We start from the raw sequence: 22,197 nt of genomic DNA on the forward strand, positions 1-22,197 counted from the left end.
TTCTAGCAATGTCCTCGATGCAGAATTTCCTACGGTTTTTCGGTTCATTTATGATGCTTGAAAACCTTGCGGACATACTATCTAGAGACTCATTAGGCTCCATGATGAATAGCTCATATTTTTGCATAAACAAATCAATTCGGTGCTTCCTAACAATGGAAGTACCTTCATAAGCTAATTCAAGCCCATCCCATATCTCCTTGGCCGTGGAACATGAAGAGAACCGATCAAACTCAGTAGAAGTCATTCCGTTTTGCAGAAGACTTATTGCTTTGGAGTTCTTTTCGGCCTTCTTGTAGTCGGCCTCGACATAGTCCTCTTCTTTCTTTTCATAGGTAGTGCCTTCCTCGGATGCAACAAGAATTTTGTGCGGTCCGTTTTGAATAATCCTCCAAAGACTCCCAATCGTGTCCTTTCACATAGTGAGTCATCATGTTTTTCCACAATCCGGAATTCTTCCCATCAAAGACGGGACACTTGAGATATTTGGAATCCATTTATCACGTGATAGGCAGCGGAATATAAAACGATAAGATAAATGAAAAACAAGATAGATCAGCCTCTTTGCGGTTAGGCAATCAAGAGCACGAGGCTCTGATACCAATCGAAGAGTCTATTGATCCAAAATACTCAAGAGGGGGGGGGGGGAGGGGGGAGAGGTGAATTGAGGATTTAAAACTTTTTGAAAGCTTTTTCGATTATGCTAATGTAATTGATTATTTAAGGTTTATTGATTAAACTTTAACTAATCAACTAATGGAGATAAACGTAATGAACGAAACAAACGAAAGAAGAAGAGACACACGGATTTTTGAAGTGGTTCAGTTTCACAAGTCGAAACCTACGTCCACTACTCTCGATTAATAAATTTAGTACCTTTCTACGGATTACAAATTTACTAACCCAACTCGTACAACTAACTCTAGCTGTAACTCAATGAGTACCGTTAAATACTCGAGTGACTAACTTACGCTAATAAGAAAGCACTAATAATTCTAACAAAGGTTCACGTTAATGAACAAGTTAAGAATTCAACTAAGCACTATTATCTTATAACGATAAATGAAGAACGAGTATGCGAGTTTTGTGACACACGACCTTTCAAAATTGCAAATCGGTTTTTCTGTTTAAAAACACACGGTTTGCTTTTTAAAGATGAAAACAATTTTTATGCTTAAGGTCTCTATTTTAGTTGTTGTAAATAGCAAAGTATTTATAGGCAAGGAAGAGGTAGGCTACACGGTTTTTGCACAAACCCTAATAGCCGAAATAATAAGATATAATTACAAAATATATCTTCTTATTATCTCTTTCCTAAAAGCCTTGAAAGATAATAAAGAATATTCTAAAAGATAAAATATGATCTTTCCAAATATTATCTTTACTATAAATTCTAAGATTATGATAAGATTTCCTAAAATAAGAATATCTTAAACCATAAATAAATATATTAAGTAAGATATATAAGATATGTAAAGATATTATTATAGAATAAAATCTTTACCTAATATCTCCTAGGCAACACGAGATATCACGGCCCATAAGCTCGTGAATCGTGCAAACCCTAGTCTTAATATATAATTATAATTTAGGTTTTAGGAGAGACTATATAGAAACCCTAATTAGTAGTAAAGTCCAACTCATAAGTTGATCCATCATAACTACCAATTAACGTTTACAATAAAACCGGACTCCTCACTAAACCGAGCTTTATTAAATAAATACTTTCATTAAAACATTTAAGATAAACTTTAAACAATTATAAAAACACTTTTCGAAACATTTATAAGTCGTGTATAAAAACTCAGCATTTCAATGTTATAGTAGAAGAGCTATAACATTGAGCTCTTTTACTAGTAATGTTATAGCTGCAAAGCTATAACTTTACTAAATCAAGAAACTCACTCTTGATTACCATAACGAGATAATCACCTATACTATTCTAATCTTCAAGGAGATCTTCGAGTATAGGCTACGTCATCATCCAAGCTTGATTAATCTTTAGACGAACTTCGTCTTCACATAATACTTGAATGAATCTTGAATTGTTTGATCTTGAACGAAGGCTTGAACTTCTCATGCAATTGTCACAATCCTCTTTGTTGCTCGTAATAGGTTAGTTCTAAGATACTCAACAAACGATTACACGCAACAAGTATATAGAATGTAAAACACCTTGACATCATCAAAACATAAACATATAAGCTATATGGTCCAACATTATGCACATGTTATGTTTGATGAAATGTGAGCCTATGAATCCTTGCATTTTTTACCCATCACCTATCTTTTCAATGAGACTTGTAAGACATAAACCAACTCGAGTCTTATTAGACCATGCATATTGTTGAGTAGGGAAGATTAAGTCGACTTGTAGGTGTTGTGCAATCTAATCGATTCGGCTCCGGGACCCAAACTTTCCTAGGATTGTAAGATATAAACCAACTCGATCCATCACAACAATAATTGCTTGCTTATAACTTGAGAATATATTTGTATGATCAATTCCCATGAATCCCCTATGACCCCATGACACCCTAGTGCCTTTTATCAATTGGTTACATCCCTTTTAATTCATCTTGCTTGTTTACTTTCATTGCTATTTAGTTTTGTGATCTTCTACTTCAAACCCCAATTGTGACACCCTTAAGACACCACTAGTTACAATAGAAATCTCATCTCAATTCCCGTCCCTTGGGATCCGACCTTTACTTGCCTCTTTACTGATTGTAGAGTTGTTTGTGAAGTTATAAATTGTGTTTTGGTCTAGGTGCTCCTAACGACATGTACTGAAAAACTAAACCCCACGAGGGAACACGACCAGTTAATCAACTGATAAAATACTAAGTATACCATGTGAACCTATAAGAGATTTATACACGTTATCACACTAACTGTGGAGGACACTAGCTCTAACACTTTACCCTAATTGACATACCTAAGTTCGAAGGAGTGGAGGACCCGCTCAATCATATTCGTGCCTTCAAAGACTACATGGCCATTAAGGGGGTCAAACAGGAACTTTTCACCCAGATCTTCCCATCATCCTTGGAACCGATCCCTCGCCAGTGGTACTACTCCCTTGATCCAAAGAACCTTACTACTTGGGATGAGGTCGCAGTTGTATTCGCCAAACAATATGCTGACAATGTTGAAATCCAAGCCAATACCCGTACCCTTGAGGTCTGACGTGAGCGTGTCATTGTACACCCAATCAAAACACATTTATAATACTCAACAAACAACTAGTTAGTGGTTAAGTCGAGGTCGATCCATGGGACGGTGTGCTTTGGGTTCTAAGTCCATCTATCTCAATTTATGCTAGTGTCACAATTTGTTCGGGTTTGTAGTTGTATTCTAGACTAATGCAAGCAATAAAGTAAAACAAGCAATAAAAGGAAGGATGTAAGCAAATGATTAAAACCACTAGGATATCATGGGTTCATAGGGGCTTCATGGTATTGATCATACAAACATGTTTACAAAGTTGCAAGCAATTAATGTTGTGGTGGAACCGAGTTGGTTTATATCTTACGATTCTTAGGAAGAGTTGGGTCCCGGAGCCGAATCGATTAGATTGTACAACACCTACAAGTAGACTTACTTTTCTCCTAATCACTTCTATGCATGGTCTAACAAGACTCGAGTTGGTTTATATCTTACAAGTCAAGTTGAATAGATAAGAGATGGTTATAAATGTAAGGATTCATAGGCTTAGCATTTCATCAAACATAACATGTGCATAGATTGACATTACAACAAGCAAGCAAATTTATTATGAAAACATATTAGATTAAGCATGATTCATCCCATTGTTTGTTTCCCTTAATTACCCACTAATCCTAGTTAAGAGACTACTCACTTATTATCATGGTAAACATGTCATTAATGGTGTCAATCATCACAACAAGTGTAAACATGATAAGAGAATGAGGAAAATAAACAATAAAGAGTAGAGAGTAAAGGAATTATACCAAACTTGAGACGATCCAAATAATAAAGCAAAGAATAGAAGAAGAGAACTTTATTGATTGATGAAGGGTTGTCAATCCTCCAATAATAATCCAATAATCTACAATTACCCAAAAGTAACAAATTTGAACAATAATTAAGGAGAAACTAATGTGAAATTTGTGGAAAGATTAAAGAGTAATCTAATCTAATCTACTCCTAATCTATTCTAAGAGGATTTTCTAGTGTGCAAGCCCCCTTTGATTATCATCAAAATGGGGTATTTATAGTAGTGCCTAATTAGGTTAACTAAGGCTAAATTAGTAATTAACAATTCTAAGTTCTAAGTAGGGAAATGCAAGTATTTCGGGGAGATGCGCATCCTTGCCGAAGACGCCGAGGGACGCTTGGATTCAAGGGTGGGACGAGCGGATTGTAGGCAGGAGGGACGCTCGTCCCGAAGGTAGGGACGCTCGGATTTTTGGGCACTTGGACGAGCGGCTTTCTGCTTTGGACGCCCGAATTGTTGTTCAGAATACTTCCTCTCGCATACTTCTTATTCTTGCAACGTTGGTCTTTAGTTCTTGCCTCTTCTTCTACACTCGTCCTACCAAGATCGTCAATGTCCTTCCAAATAAGCTCAATAGACGGGAATTTCCGCCTAATTGTCTCCTTTCCTACAAAACACATGAAATGCACTAGGAAAGCAAAATAGAAAGCATTTGACGGACAAAATGGCTATGGAATGTTGTAATAGTATGCAAAATAGGCTCAATTAGGGGACTAAATGTGCGCAAATATGAGTCACATCAAATATCCCCAAACCGAACCTTTGCTCGTCCCAAGTAAAGAGGTGAATAAAACTAGGCCTTTATTTATACTATCCTAATAATATGACCGATATGAGACAATTAGCGGGTCTCACTCCGCCCCTTCAACTCACAACAAGACAACCATGAGGTAGGATGCCTTCTTGCAAGGCAAGGTGAGTCTTGCCAAAATGGCGACACATCCAAGCATTAAAGCACAAAAAAAAAGTAATGGATGCATCTATAAAAATGAATAGCCACTTTCCTCATCTAAGTGGCGGAAATTATCTAAAGGGAAACAATCTAAGGGTACACACTCCTTCATAGATATGGTTCCTTCAAACTAATATGCCTAGAAGGATACCAATAAATCACCTCCAAGTTGTGTCAAGCTAGGGTACCTTTGTCCTCAATCGTTAAATGCTTTTGTCGAAAGTAGACTCCCTATGGTGTTAGAAACACTGGAGGATCGCGGAATTCCCCCTCTTGCCTAGACAAGAAGAAGGGCCGTCCCCTCTCTACCATGCACAAAAGTGCATACGATGGATAAAGGGATCGATAGTATTTGAGTTTCATGTGGGAGTTTGCTTTTGTTGTTGTTTTTCCCCCCAATTTCTTGTGGCATTTGACATTTGAGAACACTTTTTTTTTTGCCATTTCTTTTGATGTTTGGCATTTCAATACTTGACAATTTTTCAACTTTTTGCATTTTCTTTTGAACATTTTCAAAGTCACCCCATTTGTAAGGAGGGCGCTTATATTTGAAGCATATGAGTTTTCATTTTTGTTACTCCTCTTTTCTTTTGATGCAACTGCAAACTTTTCTTTTCTTTTCATTTCAATTCTTGAACTCAAATTTTGAACATTTTTTTGTGCCCATTCCCTTTGATGACAAAATGTATGGTAGAACATGGATGAATGATGGTTGCGTGGTTTCAAAGGTCACCTTGGAATAAACGGTAGCCAAGGAGTTATCACACCACAAGGTACTCTTGACTAGGCCTTAATCCATGGGTCAAAGGATACTAGCATGACACATCCTATGGTGTTTTACAAGTATTCTAACAAGCAAAGTCTTAAGAAGAAAAAGCATCTACTAGGGCCTATATATACTTTTCAAGCTTCCCAAATAGATGTTTTCACAAAATTTTTCCTAAATGCAACTATATGCCATGATGCAACTATCATATATACATCCTAATGCATATGTTTCTACCAACTAGCATGCCAAATAAACTAAATGCGATCCTAATTTCACATTGTTTATACCGCATCAATCAAAATAAAGCCACATAGTCATTAACATAAAGAGGCAAAAGGAGATTGGAAAGATCATACCATGCGGTCTTCAATATCCTCATGTCTCGGATGTGGCGTAGTCGATCAATGTGAACAAGGATGAACAAACACAATATATACAAACAATATATACAAGACTACACTATAAAAGAAATGAACATATTTTTGGATCTTTCAATTTTTCTAAATTTTTATGGGTTTTGTTTTTATGAAATTAAAAGACATATTATTGTGTTTTTTTTCGAAATTTTTCAATTTTTATGTATTTTGGAATATAAATTCCCATCCCCCACTTTATTTTGGACATTGTCCTCAATGTACATGTAGGATTAGGAATAAAAAGGAAATACATGTTTTTGAATTTTTTTTTTTTTTTTATGATTGAAATAAAGTACAAATGCAATGATATAATATGAATGAATGCATGCTCTAACTAAATGCAATTCTATATGACATATATAACAAATGAATGCAATCTAAACTATATTATGTGATGCATGTTTTCTATTAAACTATGGTCACCTATGATCAAACCTCCCCAAACCGATTTAATAACTATTTCTAGTGTAGAAAAGAATAGGATTGGTCATTAGTGACTATGCATGAATTCTAGTATATATGCAACTATCTACATGAATCATGTGAGATATATTATAATGCAACTATACTATATAAACTAACTAATGTAAATGTAATATGATATATAATACAAATGCAAGTGAAGGCTAAACTAAATGGAATGCACTATACAAAAAAGAGGGAGAGAAGAGTATCATACAAATGGAGGTGGTGAGGTAGGCATCTCTCACTCGTCATCATCATCTTGGTGGTAGCCATACCTACTAGAGCTTACTCCTTGGTCATACCCTCCTCCTTAACCAGAGTATCCTCCACCTTTACCATCAAAGTTCCCGGCTTGGTTCCCTTGATTAGGGAACAAAAGATGTGGTTGAGCCCAAGATGGTCGAGGGCCATTAGGGTCGATATACCCTTGTTGTGCCATTTGGTAGTACTGAGGATAAAGGGTCATGTAGTTATCGACCCGCTCATCGTGTACTCCGAGATCAACCTTCTTCATAAGGTTCATCAAGTCATGCATGTCCGGAGCATTGGGGATTTGTGGTGTGAATGGCGTATGAGGAGTAGGGTATGGTAGGATAGGCACATAGGATGGCAGGGGAATGGGCCTTGCCTGTATCCCACGAGGTTGTGGAGGTTGGCGGGGTACTTCTTCTCTTTGAGGGGGTTGGCGAGGATTTGGATGTCGAAAAGGTAGCTCGGCCTAGGCGAATACGGGCTCAACCTTGGGTCGGTACCCGGTATATTCCACCCCGAAAGAACAATAGAGGAACACCCTTTTGTGGACCATTCTACACTCCCATTTTGAGTGTAGGCACACCACCGACGGTGGTTGAAGACGGCTTCCTCATCAATCAAAGTACTATCCTCAAGAGGTGTGTAAGTCCTATGGGTGTTGAACCCGGGAGAAAGGTAGTTTGTCAAGATAGTAATTAGACCTCCCATCACGAAGGTCTTAAGTTGGGAGTTCCCTTGAGAGAAATCATAGAATCTCGTGAGCATCTCAAGGGGGGTATTGAAGTTGTACCTTATTGTCCCCCAGACATTTAGATAGGACTCAAGGAATGTCAAATCGAGGAGAGTGCACCTATCTTGCTCATATCACCCATTAATGGTGCCGGCTACGAAACGTTCATTTGGGAAGATCTGCAAATTCTGGGGACACGCATTGAAGATGACCTCCGGAAGGGCGTCTTGGCCAAGACCAATGGCAGAGGCTACCAAGGATTCACCACAACCGGATTCCGTCCCTACAGCCAAACGAACAAAATTGATGAGGTCAACCTCGTTGAACCATCTGCTAAGAGAGCTGAGCGCCCCCAGAGAGTGTTCACTAATATTGGGTCGACTTACGCAAGTCCTCTAAAGAGGCTCATGGACCAGGGGAAGTTACAACCCATCGGACCCACCCCGGATCTGACCGATGCTAGGAAATCCCGCTTCTGGAACCCCAATGCCTATTGTCAGTACCGTCAAGGGAAGGGGCATGATACTGAAACCTGCTTCAAACTCAAAAACATAATCCAAGACATGATTGAGAAAGGGGATTTGCCTTTACCCCCGCCGACTAAGCCAAACAACAAAACAAATCCTCTGGGAATCCACGCCATCTCCAACGATGAGCCAACTCTGGACTGCTCACCCCTCATCCTGCCAGTTGATGACGAGGCGAACGCCTTGGAGGAAAATCCCTCGGACGGGGTATTTGTGTTCAGTGCTGCCACTATGCTCACTATGTTCCAACAGATTGATGAAGCCATAGCCAGTCTCTCCGAAAGGATCACCCGACTTGACGATGCCTACCGTCGACTTATCTTCAATCCTCTGCCACCACGCCCGAGGGAGAGTCCCCCGAGCGCCCAAAACTACCCTCACAAATATGGATCATTCCTGCGACCATTCTGGCATGCACCTCACAATAATCACCCTGACAATAATCACCCCCACAAAAACTACCCTCACAAAAATTACCCTCACAGAAATATCCCTCACAAAAACTTTCCGCCGAGGAATACCCCTCCAAGGTGCCTTCGAGATCCTGAAATCAATGGCATCTGGAGAGATTATGTTAAAGATGTATACCTTGTTCCAGAGAAAGAGAAACGGGCGAAAGAGATCGATCACCTTACCCGGTCCGGACGCCCCTATCAGAACCCGAACAATGCAACGGTCGTTCCAACAACGAACGACCAAGTCATCCCGGACATAGACACTCAACCAAGAGCTCCTGAGAACTCAATCCTTAAACAGCTTTAGAAGGCAAAAGCCGAAATCTCAATTTGGCAACTGATCGCGACATCCTTTGAGCATCGACAGGCTTTGCTACAGGCCTTGGGGAAGTTAACCGTGCCCTCCACCTCTTCCCCTGAAGAAATAGTGGCGCACATGACGAGGGACGCCCCTGATTTGAACAACCCAGTCGTCTTCTCCGACAAAGATATCCCTCCTTTCGGAGCCAACCATAACCTTGCCCTGTACATTACCGTACAATGTCTCAGAAAGAATGTGCCCATGGTCCTTGTGGATGACGGGTCCGCGGTGAATGTCATTCCCCTCAAGACTGCTCACAAGCTGGGTATTAAGGAAGCTGATTTGGTCCCAACAAATCAAGGAGTACGCGCCTACGACGGCACTCGCCGCAAGGTCGCGGGGCTTATCACTCGATTCGTCGCAATGCCAGGACCCTTTGGAAAGACAAACCAGTTTTCAGGTGGTCGACATCGACGCCTCTTTCAGTATGCTCCTGGGACGTCCCTGGTTTGCCACCGTCAAGGCAGTTACCTCGACTCTCCACCAGAAAATCAGGGTCCTCTTCAACGGGAAAACAATCACAATTCCTGCTTCCCCGATCAAAGCTGTCATGAGAAAGGGAATAGCCTCCCAGGCCATTGAGGAAGATGACAATGAAATATGGGGATTCCAAGCCGTGAATGCCATAACTGATGAATCGACACCCTTTGATTGTGACCCGTTTGCTAATCTCACAGTCAACCGTATCATGATGCGCCAGGGTTACTTCCCGGGTTTACCCCTCAATCCACTAAAGAGCACCTTACCTCCCTTGAAACAGGCTAAGGTCCCCAACGTTCCCTTCAGACTAGGATACGAACCTACCGATGAAGATATCCAGGAGATGAACCTCCTAGTTCGAAAACGCAAGAAGCACGGGGTTATCCTCCGTCCCTATCATCTGACCCTCAATGGATACTTTGTCCCCGAGGGAGAATCAGAGCTTTACCATGGCTTTCCGGAGCCGATCTATGACCCTGTGGTCAAGGCCAGGTACCCGAGTGTGGAAGTCTTCCAGGACTGCTACTTCATCCCTGACAACACCGAAACTGCATCAACTGAGCCTAAGCTGTCGTCATGCCTCGATGGACAAGCTGTCACTCTCCTCTTTGGAGAAGATAACATCAAGCACCTCGACTATGAGGACATCATCAACATTGCCCTGAAGGACAATCAGTTTGACCCAACCGCTTTGATCTCCGACACTGACCCGGAGAAAGCTACGCAGGGCTGGAGGAAGACCGTCAAGTGGACCGATCGCCAAGGCCGTATTCTCAAGATCACAACTAGGGAAGGCCCTATGTTCAAGGAGGGAAGTGAAGAAGAATCTGAGTCTGAGTCGGAGTCAGAGTCTGTCATAGCTCCTAACACTCCTGATGTCCCAGTCAAGGTCCCCTTCCCACTGTTTTATCATAAGGTCGTGGCTAATTCAGAGGCTGAGTCTACAAGGGTCATCCCCACTCCCGCGAAAGGTGACAACCTGGAGCCTGTTCCAGGGGCCCCATCCTCTGCTGTGTCACCTCTGACTGACCACAAGATGTCTGTCCTCTCCGAGCTTTTCGCTCATGTCAACTTCATGAAAGCTAAGTTTGCTTATGACTCGTCTCAATTTAACTACAATGCAATTCTGAATGACTATGAGGAATTTGACTTGAGTGACTACCCACCTCACCTAGCCAAAGAACTTGACAAACGGGAAACCAGATCCTGTTGGGGCTGGTGTCCTCTACAGTTAGTGCAAATAACATTTAAATCTCTAAAAGGATCAAAGGGTATACTTTTGTATTATTATCAGTTGGTCCACGTTTATCAATAACGGTTGGCTTGCTAGATAAGTTTGACGTTATTGTCATATTGATGGCGGTGATCAACTGGTCCCTAAAAGTCACACCTATAGGATACGTTTGAGAGATGTGACGGTATGAAAATACAGTCATGTTGATGCCTAATTTGACTAAGCAGTTAGTCGGAGTTATTGACTAATAATTAGTCAAACGCCATGTTGAGATAATTATTTAATACGGATTAAATAATAATGGCTAAGACGAATTAAGCGGTTAATTCGTAAATTGAATATAAACGATTATATTTAATTAATGTATATTGAATTAATTATACAATATTGTCTTTGTCGGACAAGTATTAATATGTCGACTAATCCATGTTACTAGTCGATATTTTAATAACCGATAACCGATGACGATTTATAATAAAAAAAACCCGTCATATACATGTTAGCATTTTGAGTCGGACCACAAGTTAAAAAATAAGGAGAAAGTGAAAGCCCACTCTCTCCCATTTTGAAACCCACGGCCGAAACAAACAAAAGGGGAGCTTCTCTCCTTTTGTGACCTAATCATCTTATTTGCAAAGAAATTAGGGTTTCGGGGCAATTTTCTCTGAAATTCTAGATCTCACATCGAAAAACCTCACAACAACTCTCTCAATATTGCAAGTCAATTAGAGAGTATTTCTAGCACAAGTGGCATAGTCTCAGACGGTCTTGGGTGCAACGATTAGGAGGAAATCTATATTGATTTCTGTCTTAGGCCGAATTCACAAGGACCCGAGGTTGATTCTATTCTCTTATCGTTTTCTCTTGTATTTTTGTTTTATGACAATAATCACATGTTAAAGATACGTTATAGTCCTAAAATTTACGGGTTTTATACGGATATTACCCCACAAGTGGTATCAGAGCGAGGCCACGTAAATTTTTCAAGTTGATTAAAGCGGTTTTGTCACATAATTTTAATCATTAAAGGTGGTTTGGATAAATTTAACATAATTACGGAATTATGTCACGAATACATTTTATTTTAGTTGATGCATTTTATTTATCGTTATTTTGAATGCCTTGAATGTTGTTAATTACGTATTTAATTTTTACAAACGGTTGTAACTTAGTGTGGCCTTAGTAGAACGTGTTACGGTAATGATGGAACACGGTCTTGGTTGTATTTTGAGATCTCGCATCTCCATTTTGATTTTTCCTTGTAATTACAATTTTAATTTAGAATGTAAATAGGTTTATTTTTGTAAATTTTAATTGTAATTTTGAGAAGACCAAAGATGGAGATCGGATGCTCACTCCCGCTGCATGGACAAAGATGGAACATCAAGACAAGCTTCTCGGGTCCAACGGTGGATTCCAAAGTTGTATTTTGTTCTTTTTACTAGGACAGGCCACACTAGGACTTTTATTTACGTTTTGCATTCTTTTATTTATTTTATCGTAACGATAGTTTGCATCATATTCCGCCTAAAACCAAACCACCTAATAATTGCATGAAAACTGACTCATATAGAGGTCACGCGTTAATTTTCTATGATATACAGATATCACACGTTTTCATAAGCCATCACATAAATTAATTCATTCACGCAATGCTAGTTTTTCGTTCACTTAAAATGAATTAAAACTAAGTTGATGGGATCTTCCTCGTATAACCAAAAATTGAGAATAGTCTTTATAGGTCAAACTCCAATGAATCCCTTCTTTGTCGGTAGGCATAATATGACCCCTTCTACGTCGGGTAAGTTGGAACTGATTGACCTATTTTATCTCAACACTATGGTCACTAAATGCGATCCTGTGATTATGGTGGACTATAGATAGGATTTACGGAAATCTATCGACCAAGAGTTCTAACGGTAGAACTAGCTAAACAGTTGGCTTATCAATTTACGGAAATTGAGTCTTGGGATCACTTGTATTATTCTTGAGGGAGATCAATTATGCAAGTGCAATGAGTCTACACGATTAAAATGAATTTTAAATAGACTTAAATCACCTCGATGAGTTGCTTATTTTGTTTTGTTTTTCCTTTCTTTTTCAGTGTAGATCACGATCACTTAAACTGCTAATAACAAAATAGTTGGCCGTCTTTGACGACCCAATGCCAAGTGCCACATTGGACCGTGAGTCCACGGCCGGATCTTCATGAATCAGATGAATCAGTCTACTCGACTGAAGAATGATGGATCAAACTTCGCGGACTGGGAGGCGGCATTACGGAATGCTGCCGCTGCTGACGGGAAGCTCAAATATCTGACAGAGCCCATCCCGTCAAACCCAGGCCCCACGGCTGGAGCTAACGAGATCGCCAAGTATAACGATTTCGTCATGGAAGCGGGTGCGATTAAAAACGTACTCATTTTTGCAATGGAATCCAATTTGCAGAAACGCTTCATAGCCCAAGGTGCAAACAAGATTTTCACCACGCTCACTAAGGAATTCTCGAAAGCACCGAGAATCGTGACCTATGAGCATACCACTCGCTTCTTTGATGCGAAACTCCAGAAGGACCAACCGGTTAGCCCACACATTCTCAGCATGATTGAGAATGTCGAGAGACTGGAGGCGCTTGATTGTAAAATCAGCGAGAACATCGTGATTGACCGCATGCTTCATTCACTCCACGATGGTTTTGCGCTCTTTAGAGCGAATTACTATATGAATGATTTGAAGAAAAGTCCTCATGAACTACACTCCCTACTCGTACAGACCGAGAAGGATATGAAGTTTAGTGGGAGCTTAAAACAGGATGTTCTCGTTGTGTCAAACAAGGGCAAGGGTAAGGGCAAAGCTCAGGCAGACCTAGCAGTAGGTAAACCGAAGTTTAAGAAGTTGGGATCAGGTAAGAGTTGGCCTGGTGAGTCGATCACCTCATCAGGCGCGACAAAGAGCAAGACCGAAAACATGGAATGCCATCACTGCCACAAGACTGGGCATTGGAGGCGTACATGTCTGTTTACCATGAGGACGTAAAAAGCGGTCGCGTTAAACTGTTGGTATGTTTTCTTCCTCTTCTACTTTTATTCATATGATTGAGATTAACCACGCAAGTTACGGAACTTGGGTACTAGATACTGGTTGTGGTTCTCATCTGTGTAATCATGTGCAGGGGCTCCGAAACATCGAACCCCTCGTAAAGGGTGAGGTGGACCTGCGTGTCGGGAATGGAGCACGAGTGGCTGCCGTCTCGAGGGGAACATATGTGATCCGACTTCCTAAGCGGATTTGAGTTATTTTTATATAAGCTGCTATTATGTACCCATTCATTCTAAAAACATTATTTGGTTTCGCACTTGACAAACTTGGTTTTTCATTTGTAATAGAGAATAATAGTTGCATTTTCTCATTACACGATATGATTTATGGCAAGGCAGTCTCCATGAACGGAATTTATGTTTTAGATCAGACCACCGAAATATTGCACGTAATGAATAAAAGGTTAAAGGTTGGTGACAAAGATCAAACGTATCTATGGCACTGCCGTATGGGACACATTAATGAGAAACGCGTAAAACAGCTCATAAAGAATGGAGCTATCTCGGCCTTTGATTTTCAATCATTTGGCACGTGTGAATCATGTCTCATTAGTAAGATGACTCGAATTTCCTTCAAAGGTGTTGGAATGCGCGCTACTGACCTATTAGGACTCATACATACGGATGTGTGTGGACCTATGTCAATCACCGCACGAGAAGGCTATAGGTATTTCATCACTTTCACGGACGATTTAAGTAGATATGGCTATGTCTACTTAATGAAGCACAAAAGTGAATCCTTTGAGAAATTCAAAGAATACCATAATCGGGTACAGAACCTACTGGGTAGAAAGATTAAAACACTGCGATCAGACCGTGGTGGCGAGTATCTTTCTCACGAGTTTGATCAACACCTTAAGGACTGTGGGATTGCCTTACAGTTAACTCCACTGGAACACCTCAGTTGAATGGTGTGTCCGAACGGAGAAATCGAACACTACTTGATATGGTTCGATCCATGATGAGTCACACCGTGTTGCCTGACTCATTGTGGGGTTATGCTCTTCTGTTAGCTGCTCTAATACTTAACCGAAGTCCGTCTAAAACTGTTGACAAGACTCCATATGAACTATGGAAGGGAACGGTCCCTAACTTGTCCTTTATACGGGTTTGGGGCTGCGAGGCTTATGTCAAGTGGAGACACGAGGATAAGCTCAGCCCGCGATCGGTCAAGACATACTTTATAGGTTATCCTAAAGGAACGCTTGGTCATTACTTTTATTCGCCAACCGAACAACGTGTATTTGTTGCGGCTAGTGCGACATTCTTAGAGAAGGAATTTCTCGAGAATGCAAAGAGTAATAGAACCTTCGAACTGTCGGAGATTCCAGAACCAAATACCGAGCAACCATTGGAGGAACCAATTCCTTCAATCCCAGCTGCGGTTAATATTCCTGAGGAACTTAGGAGGTCGGGAAGAGTCTCTATTTCTCCGGACAGATACATTGGTATGGTCGAGGAACATGACATAGATGACATTATACTCTTAACGAGTAGTGAACCCGCAGCCTATAAAGGTGCCATGACTAGTTCTGACTCAAAGCTATGGCTTGAGGCCATGCAATCCGAGATGGACTCCATGTATGAGAACAACGTATGGGATCTTGTTGACTTACCTGCTAAGGTTCGTCCCCTTCAATGCAAATGGCTTTACAAGATAAAGCATTATGTGGAAGGTCAACAAGATATCTATAAAGCACGACTAGTTGCTAAAGGTTTCACCCAAGTGCCAGGTTTGCACTACGATGAAATTTTTGTACCCGTAGTCATGCTGCGTTCCATTCGGGTTATCTTAGCGATTGCCGCTTTTCATGACTATGAAATTTGGCAGATGGATGTGAAAACCGCCTTCTTAAACGGTTTTTTGGAGGAAGAGTTGTACATGGTACAACCCGAAGGTTTCATCGATCCTGAACATCCTAAGAAAGTGTGCAAGCTTAAGCGTTCCATTTATGGACTTAAGCAAGCTTCTAGGAGTTGGAATCATCGTTTCGACCAAGTGATAAAAGAAAATGGATTTACTCGATCAGTCGAGGAACCATGTCTATATATCAAGTCGAGTGGGAGCAAGATTGTCTTCCTAATATTGTATGTCGATGACATACTCCTGATTGGGAATAAAATACCTCTCTTAACTTCGGTAAAAGTATGGTTGAAGAACCATTTCCAGATGAAAGATCTGGGTGAGGCACAAAGAATTTTGGGCATTCGTATCTATCGAGATAGATCACGTCGGATGTTATCTCTCAGTCAGGAGTCTTATATAGACAAGATACTAGAGAGATTCAACATGACTAACTCCAAAAAGGGGTTTCTTCCTATGGCTCCAGGGGTGCATTTGAGCCAGTCTCAGGCACCAGAGACACCGGAAGAGAAAGAGCGCATGACACGGATTCCTTATGCCTCGGCTATAGGATCAATCATGTATGATATGCACACGTCCGGACGTGGCATATGCATTGAGTATGACAAGTCGATTCCAACAGCATCCAGATGAATCACATTGGATGGCTGTCAAGAACATTCTTAAGTACCTACGGAGGACTAAATATTGGGCATTGACTTATGGAGGCGAACAAAAGCTATGTTGATTCTGCAGATGCTAACTTCCAAACGGATCGAGATGACTCGAAATCTCGGTCTGGATTCGTTTTACTCTTAATGACGCTGCGATCGGTTTGGAAGAGTTCCAAACAAAGTGTTACAAAGCAGATTCTACGACCGAGTCCGAGTACTATGCCGCGTCGAAGGCCGCAAAGGAAGCGATATGGATGCGTCAATTCTTACAAGGACTATCTGTAGTGCCTAGTTCGAATGACCCGATCACCATCTATTGCGACAATAGAGGTGCCATCTTCCAAGCTAAGGAGCCTAAGTCTAGCAACAAGTCTAGACATGTACAACGGAAAGCTCATCTAATTCGAGATTACGTGGAGCAAAAGGAGGTAGTGATAGAAAAGATTGCTACAGATGATAACAAAGCAGATCCTCTCACTAAACCACTACGATAAGATAAGCATGAAGGGCATGTTAATTCCATGGGAATTAAACGTGTTCCTGAGTTGTAGTACTCTTTTATGGATTAGATTCATTCTCTTTTGTACTCTATACGACATCATCGTTTTGATATTTATATATTTTGTTTTTCATGTGGATTTGTACGACAATTTTTGAACACCACAAAGTGAACTGAACAAACATTATATTTTTGGTCCTTAATTGCCCACGTGAGTGATAACTCGGCAATTATTTTGTGACGTTGGTTGATGGTGGGTTCAACGAGCCATAAGTCAAACGGTTGGACTGACCAATCACAGAGGCGTTATACGGATATCTCGTAGGACACAATTGTGACAACGACGTGGAGTCCTAAATGTTTTATAACATTCGGTGCCAGGTCGTGGATAGGACCTCCATGGTGATCCTAAGAGTCGATTCTTTTGACTATCGATTGTCTCTTGAGACTAAGGCGGATTTTGGGTGACTTTGGTTTCTTTCTCACGGTCATCCGTAATGGGGGCCAAGTATATTTTTTCCAGGTCATTTCATGTTTGTGCTTAGATCGGCAGGAGTCGAGTTGAAGGAAATATTCAGCCTTTATCAGGTACTCGATATTTCTCGGGGCCACTCGAGGAGTCAGAATCGAAATGCATGGCCATGCTCGAATACGAATTCGTTTTATCAGTTAAGTTACTCTCTAGTCGGGGAAACCACTCTTGATACAGATCGATTGTAAAATACGACCTTTGCGGATCCGGATCTTCAAATTGTTTTACATTGAGTGGGAGAAATTTTAAATGAATATGAGAATCGGTTATCGCACATACACTTGTACGGACAAGTGGAAGTTTGTTGGAGCCGTGTCCTCCAGTTAGTGCGGATAACGTTATTGCACATACACTTGTACGGACAAGTGGGAGCTTGTTGGGGCTGGTGTCCTCTACAGTTAGTGCAAATAACATTTAAATCTCTAAAAGGATCAAAGGGTATACTTTTGTATTATTATGAGTTGGTCCACGTTTATCAATAACGGTTAGCTTGCTAGATAAGTTTGACGTTATTGTCATACTGATGGCGGTGATCAACTGGTCCCTAAAAGTCACACCTATAGGATACGTTTGAGAGATGTGACGGTATGAAAATACAGTCATGTTGATGCCTAATTTAACTAAGCAGTTAGTCGGAGTTATTGACTAATAATTAGTCAAACGCGATGTTGAGATAATAATTTAATACGGATTAAATAATAATGGCTAAGACGAATTAAGCGGTTAATTCGTAAATTGAATATAAACGATTATATTTAATTAATGTATATTGAATTAATTATACAATATTGTCTTTGTCGGACAAGTATTAATATGTCGACTAATCCATGTTACTAGTCGATATTTTAATAACCGATAACCGATGACGATTTATAATAACAATCCCGTCATATACATTTTAGCATTTTGAGTCGGACCACGAGTTAAAAAATAAGGAGAAAGCTAAAGCCCACTCTCTCCCATTTTGAAACCCACGGCCGAAACAAACAAAAGGGGAGCTTCTCTCCTTTTGTGACCTAATCATCTCATTTGCAAATAAATTAGGGTTTCGGGGCAATTTTCTCTGAAATTCTAGATCTCACATCGAAAAACCTCACAACAACTCTCTCAATATTGCATGTCAATTAGAGAGTATTTCTAGCACAAGGGGCATAGTCTCAGACGGTCTTGGGTGCAACGATTAGGAGAAAATCTATATTGATTTCTGTCTTAGGCCGAATTCACAAGGACCCGAGGTTGATTCTATTCTCTTATCGTTTTCTCTTGTATTTTTGTTTTATGACAATAATCACATGTTAAAGATACGTTATAGTCCTAAAATTTAAGGGTTTTATACGGATATTACCCCACAGAACCCCCATCATTGAGGAGACCGAACCTATTAACGTAGGAACCGACAACACACCTCAAGAACTTAGGATAGGGACAACCCTGGACCCCTCGGAAAGACAACAGTTCATTGACCTCCTCCACGAATACAAGGATGTGTTCGCCTGGTCCTATAGAGATATGCCTGGGATTGACAGGGAAATTGCAGAGCACCGGATACCCATTAAGCCCGGAGCCAAACCCGTGAAGCAGAAGCTACGCCGGATGCGTCCTGAATGGGCCCTAAAAATCAAGGAAGAAGTGGACAAACAGTTCAAGGCTGGGTTCATCAAAGTGTCTGAATACTCCGACTGGGTGGCCAACATTGTGCCCATACCAAAGAAAGACGGGAGAATTCGGGTTTGCATTGACTTCAGGGATCTGAACAAGGCGAGTCCAAAGGACGACTTCCCTTTGCCACATGTTGACATTCTGGTGGACAATACTGCCGAGCATGCTCTCCTATCATTCATGGACGGGTATGCTGGGTACAACCAGATTAAAATGGCTGAGGAAGACACGCACAAGACTCCTTCGGCCTCATCAACGCCGGAGCAACTTATCAAAGAACCGCTACCACTCTCCTACATGATATGATGTACAATGAGGTAGAGGTATATGTCGATGACATGATCGTCGAATCAAGAGAACGGGACGGCCACATCAACGCCCTTTGGAAATTCTTTGCTCGTCTGCGGAAATACAACATGAGACTAAATCCTCAGAAGTGTGCATTCGGGGTCACCTCCGGAAAACTCTTGGGATATGTCGTCAGCAAAAGAGACATTGAGATTGATCCAACCAAAATCAAAGCCCTTCATCAAATGCCTCGGCCTAGGAACGAGAAGGAGATTCGAGGATTTCTCGGTCAGGTCCAATACATCAGCCGCTTCATTGCCAAGCTCACCATGATTTGTGAACCGATATTCAAGAAGCTTTGTGCCTCCGATCACACCGATTGGGACGATGACTGTTAAAAGGCCTTCGACAAGATAAAGGAAATCCTATCAAAACCTCATGTCCTCATGCCACCTCAACCAGAAATCCCTTTATCCTTGTACCTGACTGTTACCAACACAGCCATGGGAGCTATGCTAGCACAAACAGTCGACAACGAAGAACGAGCCATCTACTACATCAGCAAAAAGTTCATTGAGTACGAGACAAGGTATACCTAGTTGGAAAAGACATGCCTTGCCCTAGTATGGTCAACAAAGATGCTGCGACATTACATGCTCAGCTATACGGTCCACATCTACCCCAAGATGGACCCGGTCAAATACATCTTCGAAAAACCCGTACTAAACGGAAGGCTGTCTAGGTGGACACTCATGCTATCCGAGTTTGACCTCAAGTTTGTACCCCTCAAGGTTATCAAGGGAAGAGCAGTTGCCGATTTCCTAGCAGAGAATCCCGTCAACAAGGATCCACCGACTGACACATGGTCACTTCCTGACGAGGACATCCTTTGTGTCGATTCCGACGCATGGGACCTATACTTCGACGGTGCATCTAATCTGAGAGGCTTCGGGGTAGGAATCCTTCTAATATCCCCAGAGGGAGAACATGTTCCGATCTCGGTCAAACTAGACTTCGCCATCACCAACAATGCCGCCGAATATGAAGCATATCTCATCGGCCAACAAGCAGCCATCACACTTGGCATCAAGAGATTGAGGGTCCACGGCGATTCCTCGCTCATCATCAATCAGGAGTCCGAATCATGGAAAATCTGAAGTCACAGTTTAGCTCCCTACAGAGCAAAGATCAATCAAGAGGCCGAATTCTTCGACCAAATCGACTACTTCCACTTGGCGCGAGAGGAAAATCAATTTGCTGATGCCCTGGAAAAACTTGCCGCGCTCGTCAACAAACCTGACGACATGACATCGATGCCCCTATGTGTCAAGAGAAGGAGCGAGCCAGCCCACATTTGTGCCATCAACGACGACGAGGAAAGCCATGATGAACCATGGTACCAAGCCATCCTCAACTACAAAACCAAAAACGAATTCCCTCCCAACTCTGATCAAAGAGGATAAAGAGCCACCCGTTTACTTGCATCACAATTCGTGATAAACCAAAATCAACTCTATAAAAGAACACCCCAAGGAATTCTCCTTCTTTGCATTGACCATCACAAAGCCAAAAAAGTCATGGGAGAGGTCCACGTTGGAGAATGTGGTCCTCACATGAGCGCAATGATGCTTACCCGAAAAATCATGCGGCTAGGTTACTACTGGACCATCATGGAAGCTGATTGCCGTAACTACGTCAAACATTGCCACAATTGCCAAATCTTCGCCAACATACAATACATACCACCATCCCATTTATACACCATGACATCACCCTGGCCTTTCTCAACCTGGGGCATTGACATCATCGGGAAAGTCAACCCGGTAGGCACCAAGGGGCATTGCTTCGTCCTCGTCGCCATCCACTACTTCACCAAATGGGTAGAAGCGCAGTTATATGCAGTCTTGACCGCCAAACAAGTGGCCAAGTTCATTTAAAACAACATCATCTGCCGGTATGGGGTACCCCATGAAATCATCAGTGATCAAGGCTCTCACTTCCGGGCAGAAACTCAGACCTTGTTGGACAAATACAAGATCAAACGTCACCGATCATCCCCCTACCATCCCCAAACTAACGGAGCGGTGGAGGCAGCGAACAAGACTCTTGTCACCATTATCAAGAAGATGCAAGACAACTACCGCGATTGGCCGAGGAAACTCCCATTCGCACTCTGGGGATACCGAACCTCCATTCGAACACCGACCGGCGCCACACCCTTCTACCTAGAATACGGTATGGAGGCGGTTCAACCGGTAGAGTTAGAGGTCCCTTCTCTATGCATCCTACTGGAGAGTCAAGTCCCTGAGGCGGAATGAACCCGTCGAAGGTACGAGCAACTCACTCTTCTATATGAACGGGGACTCAACGCCTTGCACAACGTCCAGCTATACCAATGACGTATACAACAAGCGTTCAACAAGAAGGTCAAACCCAGGAACATCAAGGAGGGCGACTTGGTCCTCAAGTCAATTCGAGCACCGCTACCCGTCGATCCGAGGGGAAAATTCAAACCTAACTTGGCCGTGCCATACCTGGTCAAGAAAATACTTTTGGGGGGCGCAGTGAGACTGAGTGACCTAGATGGGGAGGATTTTACAAACCCGACCAACCTAGACCAACTCAAGAGATACTACCCTTGAACCATAGCAACCAACAACCTAAGCCTAGTTCTACCACTAGCAACCCTCTTCAAGTCAAGTTCCTCAACATGTTCTGATTTGATATTGCATGTTTTATCGAGTCTAAGTTGCGGCACCTTTCCCGTTTCAAAGGTCATTTGATCTGTCAAAGGCAACATCCATTTGCACTAAAACAAAAAAACTCCCTGAACTACGAGCATGGTTTGATTTCACCTCTTCAGGTGGATACGTAGGCAGTCCCTCTTATGCATGAGGGATACAACCACAAAACCCAATCAAATCTACAAAACATTTCGAACT

This window comes from Silene latifolia, chromosome X (assembly GCF_048544455.1).
Source record: "Silene latifolia isolate original U9 population chromosome X, ASM4854445v1, whole genome shotgun sequence".
NCBI lineage: Eukaryota > Viridiplantae > Streptophyta > Magnoliopsida > Caryophyllales > Caryophyllaceae > Silene > Silene latifolia.